The sequence below is a fragment of the Equus quagga genome, chromosome 7 (assembly GCF_021613505.1).
Source record: "Equus quagga isolate Etosha38 chromosome 7, UCLA_HA_Equagga_1.0, whole genome shotgun sequence".
Classification (NCBI taxonomy): Eukaryota; Metazoa; Chordata; class Mammalia; order Perissodactyla; family Equidae; genus Equus; species Equus quagga.
Window position 1 is genome coordinate 71,793,711 of NC_060273.1, and position 18,109 is coordinate 71,811,819.

The 18,109-nt window shown below is 36.4% G+C and overlaps 1 protein-coding gene across 1 annotated transcript in view; it reads right to left on the reverse strand.

Annotated features, from left to right (window-relative positions):
* Positions 1 to 18,109, reverse strand: part of MARCOL (MARCO like) — a 158,583-nt gene that overhangs the window by 40,494 nt on the left and 99,980 nt on the right. The gene's annotated exons all lie outside the window — the stretch shown is intronic.

Consider the following 18,109-nt stretch of genomic DNA (forward strand, 5'->3'; position numbering starts at 1 on the left):
TTCCTCTGTGGATTTGCCTATTCTGGGCATTTCATAGAAATGGAATCATAGGATATGTGTATGTCTTTCATCTGAAAGGAAATAGATATATTTCCTTAGAGATAGATAGACAGGTATAGATCTATATCTATGATTTGTGGTCTTTTGTGAATGACTTCTTTCACTTAGCACAAGGTTTTCAAGGTTCATCCCTGTTGTAGCATGTATTAGCATTTCTTTCCTTTTAACAACTGAATAAGATTTCATTGTATGGATATACCATCTTTTCTTTATTTGTTGATCTTCTGATTGACATTTGGATTGAATCTACTTATTGGCTATTATGAATAATGCAACTGTGAACATTCTTGTATAAGTTTTGGTGTGACCGTACGTTTTTCATTTCTCATGGATAAATATCCAAGAGTGGAATTTTATATGATAACTCTATCTTTACTGTTTTTGAAGAAGTGCCAAACTGCTTTCCACAATGGGTGTATCATCTTACACATCTACCAAGATTGTCTGAGGGTTCCGATTTTCCATATTCTCACTCAAATTCACAATTCTTCATTTTTAAAAAATTATATTCATCCTAGAGTTGTGAACTAGTATTCCATTGTGGTTTGATTTATATTTTCCTCATGATAAACAATGTTTCACACATTTTCATGTCCTTATTGGCCATTTCTATATCTTCTTTTGAGAAATGTCTATTTGAATCCTTTGACTGTTTTTAAAATGTGTTGTTTATCTTTGTTGTTTTGAGTTGGCAGTGTTCTTTATGTAATCCGGATCCCTGGCACTTATTAGACTTCTGACTTGCAAATGTTTCCCTCATTTTTAGGTTATCTGTTTTACATTCTTGATAGTGTCCTTTGATGCAAAAAAATTTTAAATGTAGTGAATTCCAACTTATCTATTTCTTTTTCTGTTGCTTGTGCTTTTGCTGTTATATATAAGATATTGCTGCCTGATCAAAACTTATGAAGATTTACACCTAAGTTTCCTTCTAAGAGTTTCATAGTATTAGTATTTTCATATGAATCTTTTATCTATTTTGAGTTAATTTTAGTATATGGTGAGAATTATGAGTACAAAGTTACACTTTTACATATAGCTATCCCTTTGTCACAGTGCCTCTTTTGAACAGACTATTCTGTCACCATTTTATTTTCTTGGAACTCTTGTCAAGAATCTATGGATTAATGAAGACAGTGTAGTATTGGCCAAAAAACAGACAAATAGATGAATGAAAGAGAATAGAGAGCCAAAAAATAGACCTCCATCAATATAGTTGACTGTTTGAGGAAGCAGCAAATGCTATACAATGGAACAAAGAGAGTTTTCTCAGCAAATGGCGCTGAAACAACTGAACATCTACACGCAAAAAAGTTAATCGAGACACAGACCTTACACCCCTCACAAAAATTAACTTAAAATGGATCATAGAATTAAATGTAAAATGCAAAACTATAAAACTCCTAGAAGATAACATAGGAGAAGTCCTAGATGACCCTGGGTATGGTGACGTCATTTTAGAGACAATACTAAAGGCTTGATCCATGATAGAAATGATTGATAAAATAGATTCATTAAAATTAAACCTTCTGTTCTGTGAAAGACCACATCAAGAGAGTAAGAAGACAAGCCCCAAGCTGGGAGAAATATTTGCAAAAGACACATCCGTTAAAGGACCCTTATCCAAGATATACAAAAAACTCTTAAAACTCAACAATAAGAAAACTAATTACATGATAACAAATGGGCCAAACACCTTAACAGACACTTCCCCAAAGAATATACACGGATGGCAAGAAGCATATGAAAAGATACTCCGTATCATGTGTCATCAGGGAAATTCAAATTAAAAATACAATGAGATAGGGCTGAGCAGGTGGCATAGTGTTTAAGTTTGCATGCTCCCTTCGGTGGCCCAGGGTTCATGGGTTCAAACCTGGGTGTGGATCTAGATATCACTCATCAAGACATGCTGTGGCAGCATCCTCCATATAAAAAAATAGACAAAGATGGCCACAGATGTTAGCCCAGGGGCAATCTTCCCTAAGAAAAAGAGGAAGATTGGCAATAGATATTCGCTCGGGACGAATTGTCCACACAAAAACCAAAAAACAAAACAACAACAACAATGAGGTAACTCCAGAACTATAAGAATGGTTAAAATCTGGAACACTAACCACATCAAATGCTGGAGAGGATGAGGAACAATAGGAACTCTAGTATACTGCTAATGGGAATGCAAAATGGTACAGCTGCTTTGGAAGACAGTTCAGTGGTTTCTTACAAAACTAAGTCTACTCTTACCATACCATTCAACAATTGTACTCCTCAGTCTTTACCCAAAGGAGTTGAAAATTTATGTCCACACAAAACCCTTTATTAATGCAGTAGATTTATTCGTAATTGCCAAAACTTGGAAGCAACCAAGATGTACTTCAGTGGGTGAATGGATAAACTGTGGTACATCCAGACAATGGAATATTATTCAGCAGTAAAAAGAAATGAGCTATGAAGTCATAAAAGGACGAGGAAACTTAAAGGCGTAGTACTATGTGAAAGAAGCCTATCTGAAAAGGCGATACACTGTATTATTCCAAGTATATGTCATTCTGTAAAAGGCACAATTATGGAGACAATGAAAAGATCAGTGGTTGTCAGAGGTTGAGTTGGGGCAGGGGGAGAGACATGAACAGGCAGATCACAGGGATTTTTAGGGCAGTGAAATACTCTGTAATGACGGATATATTTCATTAAACTTTTTGTCCATACCCATAGAATGTAGAACATCAAAACTGAACCGTAGGGTAAACTATGGACTTCAGATGATTAGGATGTGTCAATGTAAGTTCATCCTTGGTAAAATAAAAAAAAAATGTAGAGTTCTGGTGAGTGATGTTATTAATGGGGAAACTATGCTCTGTGGATCAGGAAATATATGGGAAATCTCTGTACCTCGTTCAAATTTTGTGGTAAACCCAGAACTACTCCGAAAAATCTGCCTGAAAAAGTCAATTGAACATACATGCATGAACGTATTTTGACTTTCTGTTCCATCCTATTCTTTTATATATCTATCCTCATGCTAGTACCACACTGTTGTTTTTTTTATCACTATAGATTTGTAGTGTGTGTTAAAATCTGAATATGTGATTCCTCCAACTTTTTTCTCCTTTTTCAATACTCTACTGGCTATGATGGGTTTTTGCCTTTCCATATAAACTTTCGAATATCAATATTTCCAAGAAAACTCCCTGGAATTTAGATTGGAATTGCACTAAATCTATAGGTCAAGTTGGGAAGAATTGACTCTTGACAATATTCAGTCTGCCTGTTCATGAACATGGAATATCCCTCTATTTATTTAGTTCTTTGGTTTCATTCATCAGAGTTCGGTAGTTTCCTCCTACAGGTTTTGTCAATATTTTGTTTGATTTATACTTAAGTATTTCAATTTTGTAGGGGCTAATGTAAATGGTATTGTGTTTTTAATTTCAAAATTCACTTGTTCACTGATGGTATATAGGGATGTAATTGACTTTGCATTTTACAACTTTGCTATAATCACTTCTTATTCTAGGATTTGTTTTTGTCAATTCTTTTGGATTTCCTATAAAGACGATCATGTCATCTGCAAAGAGAGTTTTATTCCTTCCTTCCAAATTTGTATATATTTTATTTCCTTTTCTTGTTTTATTGTACTAGCTAGAAATTCCAGTGTGTTGTTTAACAGGAGTGGTGAGAGGGACATCCTTGCCTTGTACCTGATGAGTGGGCAAGCTCCGATTTTTCTCACCATTAAGTATGATGATAACCGTCGGTTTTCTGTAGGCATTCTTTATCAAGTTGAGGAAGGTCTTCTCTGTTCCTAGTTTACTGAGAGCTTTTCTTGTGACTGAGTGTTGACTTTTGTCAAATGGTTTTTACTGTAACTATTGATACGATCATGTGCTGGATTAATTGAGTGTTGAATCAGCCTTGCATACCTGGGATAAATATCACTTGCTCGTGGAGTATAATTCTTTTTAAGTATTGCCGGATGGGTTTGTTGTGGGTTTGTGCATGTACGTTCTTGAGAGATATTAGTCTGTAATGTTCTTTTCTTGTGATACCTTTTCCTGCTTCTTCTGTTAGGGAAGGCTGATCTCACAAAATGAGTTAGAAAATATCCTCTGAGAAAGTTTGTAGAGAATTGGTATAATTTCTTTTCTAATGTTTGGTAGAATTCACCAGTGGAAACATCTGGACCTGGTGTTATCTGTTTGGGGAGGGTATTAATTATTGATTCAATTTCTTTAAATGATACAGGCCTATTCAGAACATCTATTTCTTTTTGTGTGAATTTTGGCATACTGGGCCGTTCAAGGAATTGGTCCATTTCATCTAAGTTACCAAATTTGTGGACACTGAGTTGCTTGCAGAATTTTTTTAATTATCCTTTTCATGCCCATGGGATCTATAGCAGCCTCCTCTTTCATTTCTCATATTAGTAATTTGTGCCCTTTCACTTATTTCTTAGTTGGTCTGCCTAGAGGCTTATCAATTTGATCATCCTTTTCAAAGAACCAGCTTTTGATTTCATTGATTTTTCTCCCTTATTTCTCATTTTCAATTTCATTCACTCCTGCTAATTCTTATTATTTCTTTGCTTCTGCTCACTTGGATGGAAGGTGCTCTTCTTTTCTTAATTTCCCATGGTGGAAACTTGGATGATTGATTTTACATCCTTCTTCTTTTCCAATATGTGGATTCAATGCTAAAAAATTCCTTCTAAGCACTATTTTTGCTGCATCCACAAATTTTGATGTTTCATGCTCATTTTATTCAGTTCAAAATATTTTAAAATCTCTCTTGAGACTTCTTCTTTGACCTATGTATTATTTAGAAGTGTCTCATTTAATCTTCCTATATTTTAGTATTTTCCAGTTATCTTTTTGTTATTGATTTCTAGTTTAATTCTACTGTGGCCTGAGAACAGACATTATATGATTTTTATTTTTAAATTTGTGAAGGTGTGCTTTATGGCCCAGACTTTGTTCCATCTTGGTGAAGGTTCTACGTGAGCTTAGGAAGAATGTGTATTCTGCTGTTGTTGGATGAAGTAATCTAAAGATGTCCATTATATCCAGTTGCTTGATGGTGTTGTTCAGTTCATCTATGTCCTCACTGATTTTGTGCTTGCTGGAAACCTCCATTTCTTTTGAAGGGTGTTGAAGTCTCCAACTGTGATAGTGGAACCATCTGTTTCTCATTGCCGTTCTATTAGTTTCTCCCTCATGTAGTTTGAACCTCCTTTCTTAGATGCATACACAGTAAGGATTGTTAGGTGTTCTTGGAGAACTGGCTGCTTTATCATTACGTAATGTCCTTCTTCATCCCTGATTATTTACCTCACTTTGAAATAAGCTCTTTCAGAAATTAATATAGCTACTTCTGACTATCTGTTTTTCAGTTTTAGCACTCTATATTTCTCTCCTTCCATTTACTTTTAGCCTACATGTAGCTTTAATTTAGAGTAAGTTTCTTGTAAACACTATATGGTTGGGTCAGGCTTTTTATGCACTTTGGTAATCTCTGTTTTTTAATTGATGCATTTAAACCATTGATTATTCAAAATCTATTTAAGTAGACCATTGATTATTCAAAGATTATTCATAGTGATTCAAAGTGATTGTTGATATAGTTGGATTATTAGCTACCATATTTCTTACAGTTCTATTTATTGCCCTTGTTCTTTGTTTCTATTTTTGTCTTCCACTCTTTTCTGCCTTTTGTGGTTATAATTGAGCACTTTATACGATTTCGTTTTCTCTCTTTTCTTAGCATATCAGTTATACTTCTTTTTTAACTTTTTTTATTTGTTGCCTTAGAGTTTGCAATATATCTTTACGATGACTCCAAGTCAGTTTTCAAATAACACTCTACTGATTCACAGATAATGTGAGTACCTTATAATAACAAAATACTCCTAATTCATCCCTCCCACCCCTTATCATTGCTGTCATTCATTTCACTTATATATAAGCATACATAAGCAAATATTCATGTGATATGTATATATCATATACATTTGATATATACATATACCACATAGCATACCTATCAAATACATTGTTGCTATTATTATTTTGAGCAAACTGTTATCTGTTAGGTGAATTAAGAATAATAACAATAAAAGTTTTTGTTTTATCTTCGTTTATTCCTTCTTCAATGTTCTTCCTTACTTTATGTAGATCTGAGCTTCTGATCTGTATTATTTTCTTTTGCTCCAAAGAACTTCTTTTAACATTTCTTGCAAGGCAAGTCTAATGCCAACAAGTTCCGTCAATTTTTGCCTAAGAAAGTCTTTATTTCTCCTGTACCTTTGAAGAATAATTTTGCAGGTTACAGAATTCTAGATAATTTTGCAGGATAAAGAAAAATACAGGTGGTTTTTTCTCATAACATTCCTCTCTCTATTTATTGCATGCTTTCTGAGGGAAGGTCAGATGTAATACTCATGTCTGTTCCTCTATAAGTAATGTAATGTTGTTTTATTTTTCCTGGCTTTAGGACTTTATTTTGACCTATAATTTGAAAATAGCGTGCCTATAGTATTTATCTGATTGATGTTCTTTGAACTTTCTGGATCTGTGCTTTAGTATCTGACATTAATTTGGAAAAGTTCTTAGTCATTATTGTTTCAAATATTTCTTCTGTGCCTTTCTTTCTTTCTCCTCCCTCTGATATTCTCATTGTGTGTGTGTTACAACTTTTGAGTTTATCCCATAATCTTTAGATTTTCTCTTTTTTCTCTTTACTTTTCAGTTTTTGAGGCTTACTGATATATCCTCTAGCTCAGAAATTCCTTCCTTAGCTGTGTGAATCTACTAATATGTTCATCAAAGTCATTCTTCATTTACGTTACAATATTTCTATCTCTAGCCTTTCTTTTTAGTTCTTTCTCTGAATTTCCATCTCTCTGCTTACGTTGTCCATCTGTTCTTGCATTACAGTCCTTAGCATATTAATCATATTTGTTTTAAATTCCATGTCTTATAATTCCAGCATCACTGCCATGTCTTGTTCTAATGGTTGTTTTGTCTCTTCAGATGGTGTTTTTCTGCCTTTGGTATGCCTCACAATGTTTTTGTGATAGCTGGACATGATGTACCAGGTAAAAGACTGCCGTAAACTGGCTTTAGTAATGTTATGGTAAGATGTGGAGGAAGGAGCAGCATTCTACAATCCTATAATTAGGTCTCAGCCTTTTAGTGAACATATGCCTTTGGAGTGTGAACTTCACAAGTGTTTCTCAGTATTTCCTCCTCCCTTACAGGGGACTGAATGGCTAGACTGGATGAGAGTTGGGTATTTCCATTCTCTCAGGTCTGTTAGGCCTGATAATATCCTAGGTTAGGCTCTAGTTAACTAGTTTTTCCTGAGGGCAGGCCTTGTTAATAAGAACAGAGTGCTCTGGTGTATTTCTAAATGGTTTCTTTTTTCATCTTCCTGCCAGAAGCATGAGGAGATTCTTCTCCAATATTTACTATGGGAACTTGGTGAAGCTCCTGGAGGTACATCTCACAATTGTGTGGGGGCGTCCCTATGTCTGGGTCCCCTGGAGTTTTGAACTCTTAGATTTGTCCACACTGAGCTTCCCTCAGTCCATCAATTACAGGTCAGGATTTCCTCCTCAGGCTGTTTCGTGTGCTGGTTTCTGCTTATGAGTGTCTGCTCCAGAAGCGTGAGTCCCTGTGGTCACCTGGCTGTCTCCCCAGTCGTCCCAGCAATCTGCCCTGTGTCCCTCCCCTCTCTTATGGATCTAAAAAGAGTTATTGATTATTTAGTCTTCAGCTTTTTACTTATTGTTAGGATGAGTGGTGACTTCCTAGCTCCTTACATGTGGAACCGCAAACTGAAAGTTTACCTATGTTTTTTCCAAGTAAATTTCTAGCTATGAGAATGCTACGATAAAATACAAAAATTTGCATAATTTTTTAGGTCTTGCTATGATTTTTACCATATGGGAAAAAGTATCCTCCATAAGGGTTGTGCTAGTTTGCATTCCCATTAACAATTATGAGAGGGCCCTGGTCTCCACAACCTTGCCAACAGAATTTGCCTTCATGGTTTTTTAATTTCTTCAGATCTTGTATATGAGAGTGGAGATTTTTACTTGTATTTTTCTAAGTATGCATGAAATTGAACATCTTTTGTATATTTATGAATATTATATACTTATTAATTTTTTTCTCCCCAAATCCCCCAATACATAGTTGTATATTTTAGTTGTAGGTCCTTCTAGTTGTGGCATGTGGAACACCGCCTCAACGTGGCCTGATGAGCAGTGCCATGTCCACGCCCAGGATTTGAACTGGCAAAAGCCTGGGCTGCTAAGTGGAGCACACCAACTTAACCACTCGGCCATGGGGTATATATTTATTATTGATACTGTAACTTGAGTACGGTTTTTGTTGGCCCTACAAACCTTCATAAAACTTTCATTTTTGCCTCTTAATTATTCTTCTCTTTACACCTTGTTAAATCTCATACTTCTCTTTTTTATTTAAAATTTTTCTATTTTAGTGTCTGCTTGCCTGTGTTTCATGGTATCTTTTCCTGCTTATCAATTCTGTATATACAATCAGTGAATTCATTATAATTTTTATACTTTCTTTATCTTTTCCTTATTCATTTTATAAATTACTCTTTCTTACTTTTTCAGAATATATAAAATTTATATATTCTTTCACATTTTCTCCTGTGTTTTAGTGTTAAATAAAAATTAAATATATTAAATACTAACAATCAGTACTTTGAAAGATTTTCCCCTATAATCTCTTATTTTAATTCCAGGAGTTGAACATCGCAAATGTTTGCTGGACCTATTTAATTCATTTTGGTTTGAGTGTTGCATTACCGTTTTCTTCTGCTTCATAGTTTTCTATTTTGGAGGCTAGGAGGTTTGAGCTACAGGCATTTGATTCTTAATTCTGCTTTCTTCTTACAGAAGTTTTTCATGGATGAAGACCACTTTGTCCCGTATATTTTTGTGGACACAGTTGGCTGTTAATGTAGGTTTGTTTACTGTGTTCCTAGTGGAAGAGCGCCCTCTTCTGTCAGTAGAGCAAAATGTGTTTACTTCTAGGAGGTGGTGTGTGTGTGTGTGTGTGTGTGTGTGTGTGTGTGTGTGCGCGCGCGTGTGTGTGTTTGTGCGCGCGCGCGCGCGGGTGCGCTGTATGCTCTGATGCGGTTTGGTTTTCTTTCGTATTGCATTATTCTTCGAAAGAGCCCCCATTTGCTTCGTTTTATTTGTTATCCTGTGTCATCCTGACTCGCCCCAATTTTTTATTTTCTAATCACTCAGAACTGATACCTTTTGAGACTTCAACCTTGAGCCTCACCCACTTTTAATTTTCTTCCCTGTAAACATGTCCTTTTCTACTGGGTCTTTTACAGTGTTTTGCAGGAATGATGGGCTTTCTCTCTTTTAGATTTTAGCTCAATCTTAGGTTCCAGTTCCCCTCCCTCTTTGTAGTTTTTTTTTTCTCTTCCACCCCTTGCTCTCCCCCCAACAAACTTGCTCTTTGCAAGAAGCTTGCCTGCGCTGGGAGTTTACGTAATAATCCTACTAACATTTGGAGATTATCTTTGTACATACAGGAAAAGTGAAGTTAGTATTTTTTTCAGTCTTCTAGTTATGCTGAGTACAAATGATTGATGTGGTTTTCTTAGATCTTCTTGTGAATTAGTACAGTGTTTGGATGATTCACATAGAGATTTACCCCATTAACTTTGTGCTACCTGGAAATCAATAAATTTTTTAAAATATCATTTTAGTCCCTGCTGATGGTGTATGCTTCTTAAAAACTAAACTGATTGAAGCATATTTTATATACCGTGTAATTTACTCAATTAAAATGTAGAATTCAACACTTTTTAAAATTTAAATATACCAAGTAGTGAAATAATCACCATAATTCAGTTTTAGAACATTTTTATCCACACAATGAGATTCCATATGTCCATTTACTGTTAATTACCATTTCCCGTACCTCCTACTCCAGAGATGCACTACTGTAATTTCTGTCTCCATAGATTTACCTTTTCCAGGCATTTCATATAAACGGAGTCATTCAATACATAGTCTTTGTTACTGGCTTCTTTCACTTTGTATAATATTTTCAAGGTTCATCCATGTTGTAGCACATATAAGGAATTCATTTCTTTTTACTGTTGACTAATATTCCATTGATTTATGTACCACATTTATTTATCCATCCATTCATCAATTGACAGACATTTGAGTTGCTGTCACCTTTTTTTTTTTGGAGGAAGATTAACCATGAGCTAACTTCTGCCACTAATCCTCCTCTTTTTGCTGAGAAAGATTGGCCCTGAGCTAACATCTGTGCCCATCTCCCTCTATTTTATATGTGGGACACCTGCCACAGCATGGCTTGATGAGCAGTGTGTAGGTCCGCACCCAGGATCGGAACAGATGAACCCCAGGCAGCCGAAGTGGATCATGAGAACTTAAACACTGTGTCACTGGGCCAGCTTTGAGTTGTTTCCACTTTTTGACTATTATAAATATATTTAAGGATCCTATAGCCTTCTAACTAGGGAAATTGTATTTAAGAATCCACACCTACACACCTTATAACACAATTAAAAATAAATACAAAAAGATCTTAAGATTAGTCAGAAAAAAAGATTATCTATAAAGATAGTAGACTGTCATCCACCTCTTCAATTTTTGCAATGGAAGAAGAAGTCACCCTTAAACATAGATCCAAAAATCCTAAATAAAATCTCGTCATGCAAAATATGACTGTGTATAAAAATGTTGCCGAATTACGTCAGTTTCTTTTACTAGCAAGCTATGATTAATTCGGATTAGATGTACAATGATCACCATATTAATGTGTTAAAGATTTTAAAATTATCTTATTACAATAAACAATTACAAGAGTTCAATGATAGTAATCTATACTTGCTATATGAAATCAGAATGAGTTATAATGATTCTGAATATAAATTCCAAAATATCCACAATTAAATAATACACAATTTTATGAATAACTACTTATGTGATAAACTATAAAGAAAGCAAGTGAATAATAAATAGAAAATCGAGTTTAATGATTCCCTCTGAGATGAGAGGTGGATGGAATTTGAGGGAAGAATCTGATAGGGAGGCCTGCAAAGGTTATGAAAATGTTTTAGTTTTTCATTTGGTTTCTGCTTAAAGGCATGTTTATTTTGTTATGGGCCTATAATAAAAACATATAAATTATTTATCATCGTTTTTATGTATGGCGTTTCATAATAACATAATAAGACTGCTATTTTTAGTTGTGTCCTCTCTGATTATTTCTTTGTCATCCGTGTTTTACACACTGACTGTAGAAAATACACTGGCCCCCATGTGGCTGCAACAGGAGACACAGTCCAGTCTGTGCATCCAATGGCATCACCTCTGGTCACTATCATGTGTTTTCAGGGCACATAGGAGAGAGGAAAATAGTAAACATTTGCTCTTTTGACTTATGGAAATAGTGTCAGTACACCAGTAACTACCGTTTTGCTCCTAATCTAGTAATCATATACACAGTAAACAACTGCTCTATTTCTGTTAAAGCTAAAGAAAATGTCCTCAGACTTTACCCTGGAACCCGCACTTCTGTTAGCTTTAGCTGTATGTGCTGTTCCTGACTTGATTTCAAATAATCAAATCCATTAACAATGTTTAATCTGATATAATGTTTATAATTACAGGCGTATCTTGGAGATATTGCAGGTTTGGTTCCCAACCACCACAATAAGGCAAAAATTGCAATAAAGTGAGACACTCAAAATTATTGCTTTCCCGGTGCATATAAAGGGTATGTTTACACCATGTTCTAGTCTATTAAGTGTGCAACAGCATTATGTCTAAAAATACAATGTACATTCCTCAATTAAAAAATACTTTATTGCTGGGGCTGGCCCAGTGGCATAGCGATTGAGTTCACAAGCTCCGCTTTGGTGGCCTTGGGGTTCACGGGTTCACAGGTTCGGCTCATGTGAGCAGATGTAGCACTGCTCATCCAGCCCCTCTGTTGCAGCATCCTGCATAAAATAGAGGAAGATAGGCACAGATGTTAGCTCAACGACAGTTTTCCTCAAGCAAAAAGAGGAAGATTGGCAACAGATGTTCGCTCAGGGCCATCTTTCTCTCAAACACACAAAATACTTTATTGCTAAAAAATGCTAACCATCCTCTGAGCCTCTGGCAAATCCTTATCTTTTTGTTGGTGGAGGGTCAGGCCTCAATATCGATGGCTGCTGACTCCTCAGGGTGGTGGTCGCTGAAGGTTGTGGTGGCCGTGCCAATTTCTTAAAGTGAGATAACAATGAAGTTTGTGACATCAGTTGACTCTTCCTTTCACAAATGATTTCTCTGTAGCATGTGATGATGTTGGATAGCATTTTAGGCACAGTAGAAGTTCTTTCAAAATTGGAGTCGATCTTCTCCAACCCTGCTGCTGTTTTATCAACTAGGTTTATGTAATATTCCAAATCCTTTGTTGTCAGTTCAACAATCTTCACAGCACCCTCATCAGGAATAGACTCCTTCTCAAGAGAACTCTTTTTTGCTCATCTGTAAGAAGTAACTCCTCATCCATTAATGTTTTATCTTGAGGTTGCAGCAATTCAGTCACATCTTCATACTCCACTTCTCATTCTAGTTCTCTTGCTGGTTCTACCACATCTGCTGCTATTTCCTCCACTGAAGTCTTGAACCCTCAAAGTCATCCATGAGGGTTGGAATCAACTTCATCCAAACTTCTGTTAATGTTGATATTTTGACCTCTTCCCATGAATTGTGATTGTTCTTAATGACATCTAGAATGGGGAATCCTTTCTAGAAATTTATCAATTTACTTTGCCCAGACCCCTCAGAGGAGTCACTATCTATGACAGCTATAGCCTTACTAAATATATTTCCTGAAAGTCAAAATTGTTCCTTGATCCATAGGCTGCAGAATAAAAGTTGTGTTAGCAGGCATATAAACAACATCAACCTCATTGCACATCTCCATCAAAGTTCTTGAGTGACCAGGTGCATTGTCAATGAGCAGTAACATTTTGAAAGAAACCTTTTTTTTCTGAGCAGTAGGTCTTAACACTGGGCTTAAGATATTTACAAAACCATGTCGTAAACAGATGTGCTGTCATCCAGGCTTTGTTGTTCCATTTATAGAACATAGAGTAGATTTAGTATCCTTCTTAAGGGTCCTAGGATTTTCAGAATGGTAAATGAGCATTGGCTTCTACTTAAAGTCACCAGCTGCATTAGCCTCTAACAAGAAACTCAGCCCGTCCTTTGAAGCCAGGCATTGACTTGTCCTCTTTTGCTGTGAAAGCCCTAAATGGCATCCTTTTTCAACATAATGCAGTTTTCTTCACGTTGAAAATCTGCTGTGTAGTGTAGTCAACTTCATTAGTGATCTCAGCTAGGCCTTCTGGATAACCTGCTGCAGCTTCTACCTCAGCACTCTCTGCTTCACGTGCACTTTTCTGTTATGGAGATGGCTTCTGTCCTTAAACCTCATGAACCAACCTCTACTAGGTTCAAATGTTTCTTCTGCAGCTTCCTCACCTCTCTCAGCTTTCATAGAGTTGAAGAGAGTTAGAGCATTGCTCTGGATTAGGCTTTGACTTAAGGGAATGTTGTGGCTGGTTGGATCTCCTATCCAGACCAATAAAACGTTCTCCACATGAGCAATAAGGCTGTTTTGCTTTCTTATCATGCATATGTTCACTGAAGTGGCACTTTTAATTTCCTTCAAGAACTTTTTATTTGCATTCACAACTTGGCTAACAGTTTGGCACAAAAGGCCTAGCTTTTTTGCCTATTTCAGTTTTCATACCTTCCTCAGTAAGGCTATAGCTGTCATAGATAATGACTCCTCTGAGGGATCTGGGCAAAGTAAATTGATAAATTTCTAGAAAGGATTCCCCATTCTAGATGCCATTAAGAACAATCACGATTCATGGGAAGAGGTCAAAATATCAACATTAATTCAACAATAATCAACAATAATTTCTAGCTTTTTTTGGTTTAAAGTGAAAAACATGTGACTCTCCCTTTCACTTGAACACTTAGAGGCTATTGTAGGGTTATTAATTGGCCTAATTTCAATATTGCTGTGTCTCAGGGAATGGGGAGGCCCAAGGAGAGGGAGAGACACACGGGATCAGCCAGTCAGTGGAGCAGTGAGGGAGCACAACATTTGTGGATTAAGTTTGCTGTCTCATATGGATGTAGCTCATGGCACCACTAAACAATTACAATAGTAAGAGCAAAGGTCACTGATCACAGATCAGCAGAAGAAGTATAATAATAATCAAAAAGTTTGGAATATTGTGAGAATCACCAAAATGTGTCAGAGACATGCAGTAAGGAAATGCTATTGGAAAAGTGGTGCTGATAGACTTGCTTGACGCGGGGCTGCCGCACACCTCCAATTTGTAAAATATGCAGTATCTGTAAAGTGCAATAAAATGAAGTGAAATAACGTCGGTTATGCCTGTAGCGTTCCTATATGCCTGTCTTTCCTTTTCCTCCTGTTTATGGTCTTCTTGTTATATTATACATCTGTAATTGTAATATATATTAAACCCCACAATATGTTGTTATAGTTATTACTATGTTTCTTCATTTTCTTAACCCATTACGACTTTGCTCCCTTCCACTTCCATTATACTGTTATTGGCAAATATATTAAACATACACTATATTTCTATATGTTAAATGCCCAGCAATATACCATATACATCTAAATATATGTTATTTTGTATAATTGCTTATTAAATAAGAGAATAACAATATACATTAATAGTGTGTATTATAGTTAATAATTACACTTACTGGTGTTCTTTTTTTGTTCATGTGGATTCAAATGACCATCTGGGGTAATTCTCTTTCAGCCTAAAGAACAACCTTTAGCATTTTTTTGTAATATGGATCTGCCAGCAATAATTCCCTTTGTTTTTGTTTTTCTGGAAAAAAATTTTTTTCAGCTTCATCTTTGACTGATGGCTTTACTGGGTATGGGGTTCTTGGTTGATGGCTTTTTCCATGAGCTATTTGCATATGTTGTCCCACTGCCTTCTGGCCCCATTGTTTCTGCTGAGATGCTGGCTCTTAATGTTGTTGGACTTTGCTTGCAAGTGAACTGTCATTTCCCTTTTGCTTCTTCAAGGTTTTCTCCTTGTCTTTGACTTTCTGTATTTTTACTGTGATGTATATGTTTGTGGTCCTTTTGTAGTTTATCCTACTCGAAATTTGTTGAGCTTCCTAGATGTGTAGGTTATTGTTTTCAACAAACTTAGGAAGTTTTCAAACACTATGTTTTCAAACAGTTTTGGTCTCCCCCATCTCTCTTCTGGTAATGCCGTTATATGATTGTGACTGTGCTACGTGGTGTCCCACATTTCTCTGAAACTGTTCGTTTTCCTTCATTCTTTTTTCCCTCTGTTCTTGGGTTTGCATAATTTCTATTGAGCTATCTTCAAATTTGCTAATGATTTCTTCTGCCAGTTCCAAACCACAATTGTGCCCTTCCAGTGAACTTTTTATTTCAGGGGTTGTACATTTTACTAAAATTTCCATTTGCCTCTTTAAAAAAAAAGCTCTTTATTGATAGTCTCTTTTTGAGGCAACATTATTATCATACCTTCCGTTATTTCTTTAATCAAGATTTCCTTAGTTCAGGAACATACTAATAATGACCGCTTTGAAATGCTCTCACAGGCAATTCCTGTTGCCTACATTTTTCTTAGTGTATGGGCCATACTTTCCCTTTTCTTTGCACGCCACTTAATTTTTTTGGTTGAAACTGGACATGTTAGGCAATATATTATAGCAACACTGTAGCACATTTGGCTAATGCCCTATCCCCAAGAGGGGTTTGCTGTTGTTATTTACTTGTTTATGTGGTTAGTGATCGATTGGATAATTGTAGTGCCATTTACTCACCTTTATCCCCCACAATGTTAAGTCCTTTTTGGTGCTTTTGAAGGAGGAACAGCTTTGGGTATGCCCACAGTCATCTTGAGTGACAGGGGTGCAGACCATGTTCTCTCCCACCTTTTCCCTGAATAGGCCCATCTGTGAAGCTCCACTAAATGCCAATAGATTGTTCTAAGGTTACAACTATGTCTTGGGACATAAATCCCTCTACAAAGTAGTCTATTCGAATTGTGTCTCCTGGGGTGGAATAGTTTCTGAGGTCAGTGCTTTATATTTGTTCTTACCCTCAGAGGGCTCCTTGCAGCTCCCTTATTCCTGATTAGTCTCCTGCAACTAGGTGACCTGCAGACCACGACAGATCTTCATTAGACCCATCAATCTCCTCCTCATTCCCTTCCCAATAGCCTCCACTGTTTTTGAAAGGGGTCTTAGGTTTAAACTTCTTCATATGCTGTTGTAAATCGTCAGCTCCTTTTAGAAGAGATCAGGAGCTCTCTGTTTTCTGGCCTGCTTCTCTTCCAAGACAAAATCTCTGACCCAGGGCTCTGGAGCCAGAGATTGGGACAATGGCAAGCTTCTCCCTGTGTGCCACCCACTCTGTGGGATCTAAGCACTCAGTGGAGCTGCAGCAGTAGCCTCAGGTTCGCTTGGCTTTCTTCTCCTGGTGTGGAATCATTGCCTTATGAGCTGGGGGAGGGCCAAACGCAAGCAATAATCACAGTATGCCACACCCAATGGGGAGCCTCCATTCCACAATCAGGAATTGGGTGGAAGAAGGAATTCCCACTTCCAGAATGCCCTCACTCAGGAATTAGCCAGCAATAGGCACATGGTGGTAAAAAGAGACATGCTGACATCCTGCTCTTCATTGGAAGAAAACCCTCAAGCTGGGAGCTGGGTGAAGAGGAGGCCTGTGTTTTCAGTTAAAGCAGTCTGGAGTGGAGGCTCCACCTAGTTGACCTGGGAGGGGGCAACGGAGGAGCATCTTGGTTCAAATACTTCACTCCTGCGTTTCTTATGAATTTTCATAGATTTATTGAATAGATGTTTCTTCATTTGCTGTTTGCCCTTAAGACCATTTCCAGAGACTTTACTTTTTTTTTTTAAGTAATTTATATCAGTTTTACTGGAGAATGGATCAGCAAAACTCCTCATGCTGTCATTCCAGAATTTCAGAAGAAGAAGTTCGGAAGTTTTTCACATGGAGGCAAATTACTATCTGCTTTCATCTAAAAAAACACCCATTAGTGTTTCTTGTAAGGCAAGACCAAGGTATCCTAGCAACAAATTCTCTAAGTATTTTTCCCTATAAAAGTGTCTTTATTTTGCCTTCATTTGATAAGATCAAAATTCGGGGTATAAAATTCTTGGTTGAAATTTTTTATTTCAGTACTGGGAATATGTTATGCCACTGCCTTTGGCTTCCATATTTTTTCTGATGAGAAGTTAGCTGCTAATTATCTTTTTGCTCCCTTGTATATGATGGGTCATTTTTCTCTTGCTCCTCTCAATATGCTCTCTTTATCTGTGACTTTCAATATTTTGACTATGATCTGTCTGGACTTGGAGGTTTTTTTTTTTTTTTTTGCTTTTAACCTAATTGTAGTTCACCTTCTTAGATGTGTAGAATAGTGTTTTATAAATCAAATTTGACAAATTCTCAGTGTTTATTTCTTCGATAATATTTTTCTGCTCTTTTCTCTCTCCTTGTATTTCTTCTTTTCTATTATGCATATGTTGGTGCATTTAATGTTGTCCCACATTTCTGTGAGTTTGTTCTATTTATCTCATTATTTTAGTTTCTATTCCTCAGACTTCTTATTATCTATTGACTTAACTTCAGTTCACTGATACTTTCTTCTGCCAGCTCAAGTCTACTGATCCTTTACATTGAATCACTCTGTAAAGCTGATTGGCTAGTTAGGAAGAAAATAACTGACCAAATGTCTCCTTTAGTTCAAAAGTCTTTATTGTCTCCCACTTACCTCTAAGGTAAAGATCAAATTATTTAACATAGAATCTAGGGCAATGTTCCATCTGGTCTCCACATCAATCTCCAGGTTTCTTTCTCTCCCTTTCCAGAAATTCATACACTTTGCTCTATCC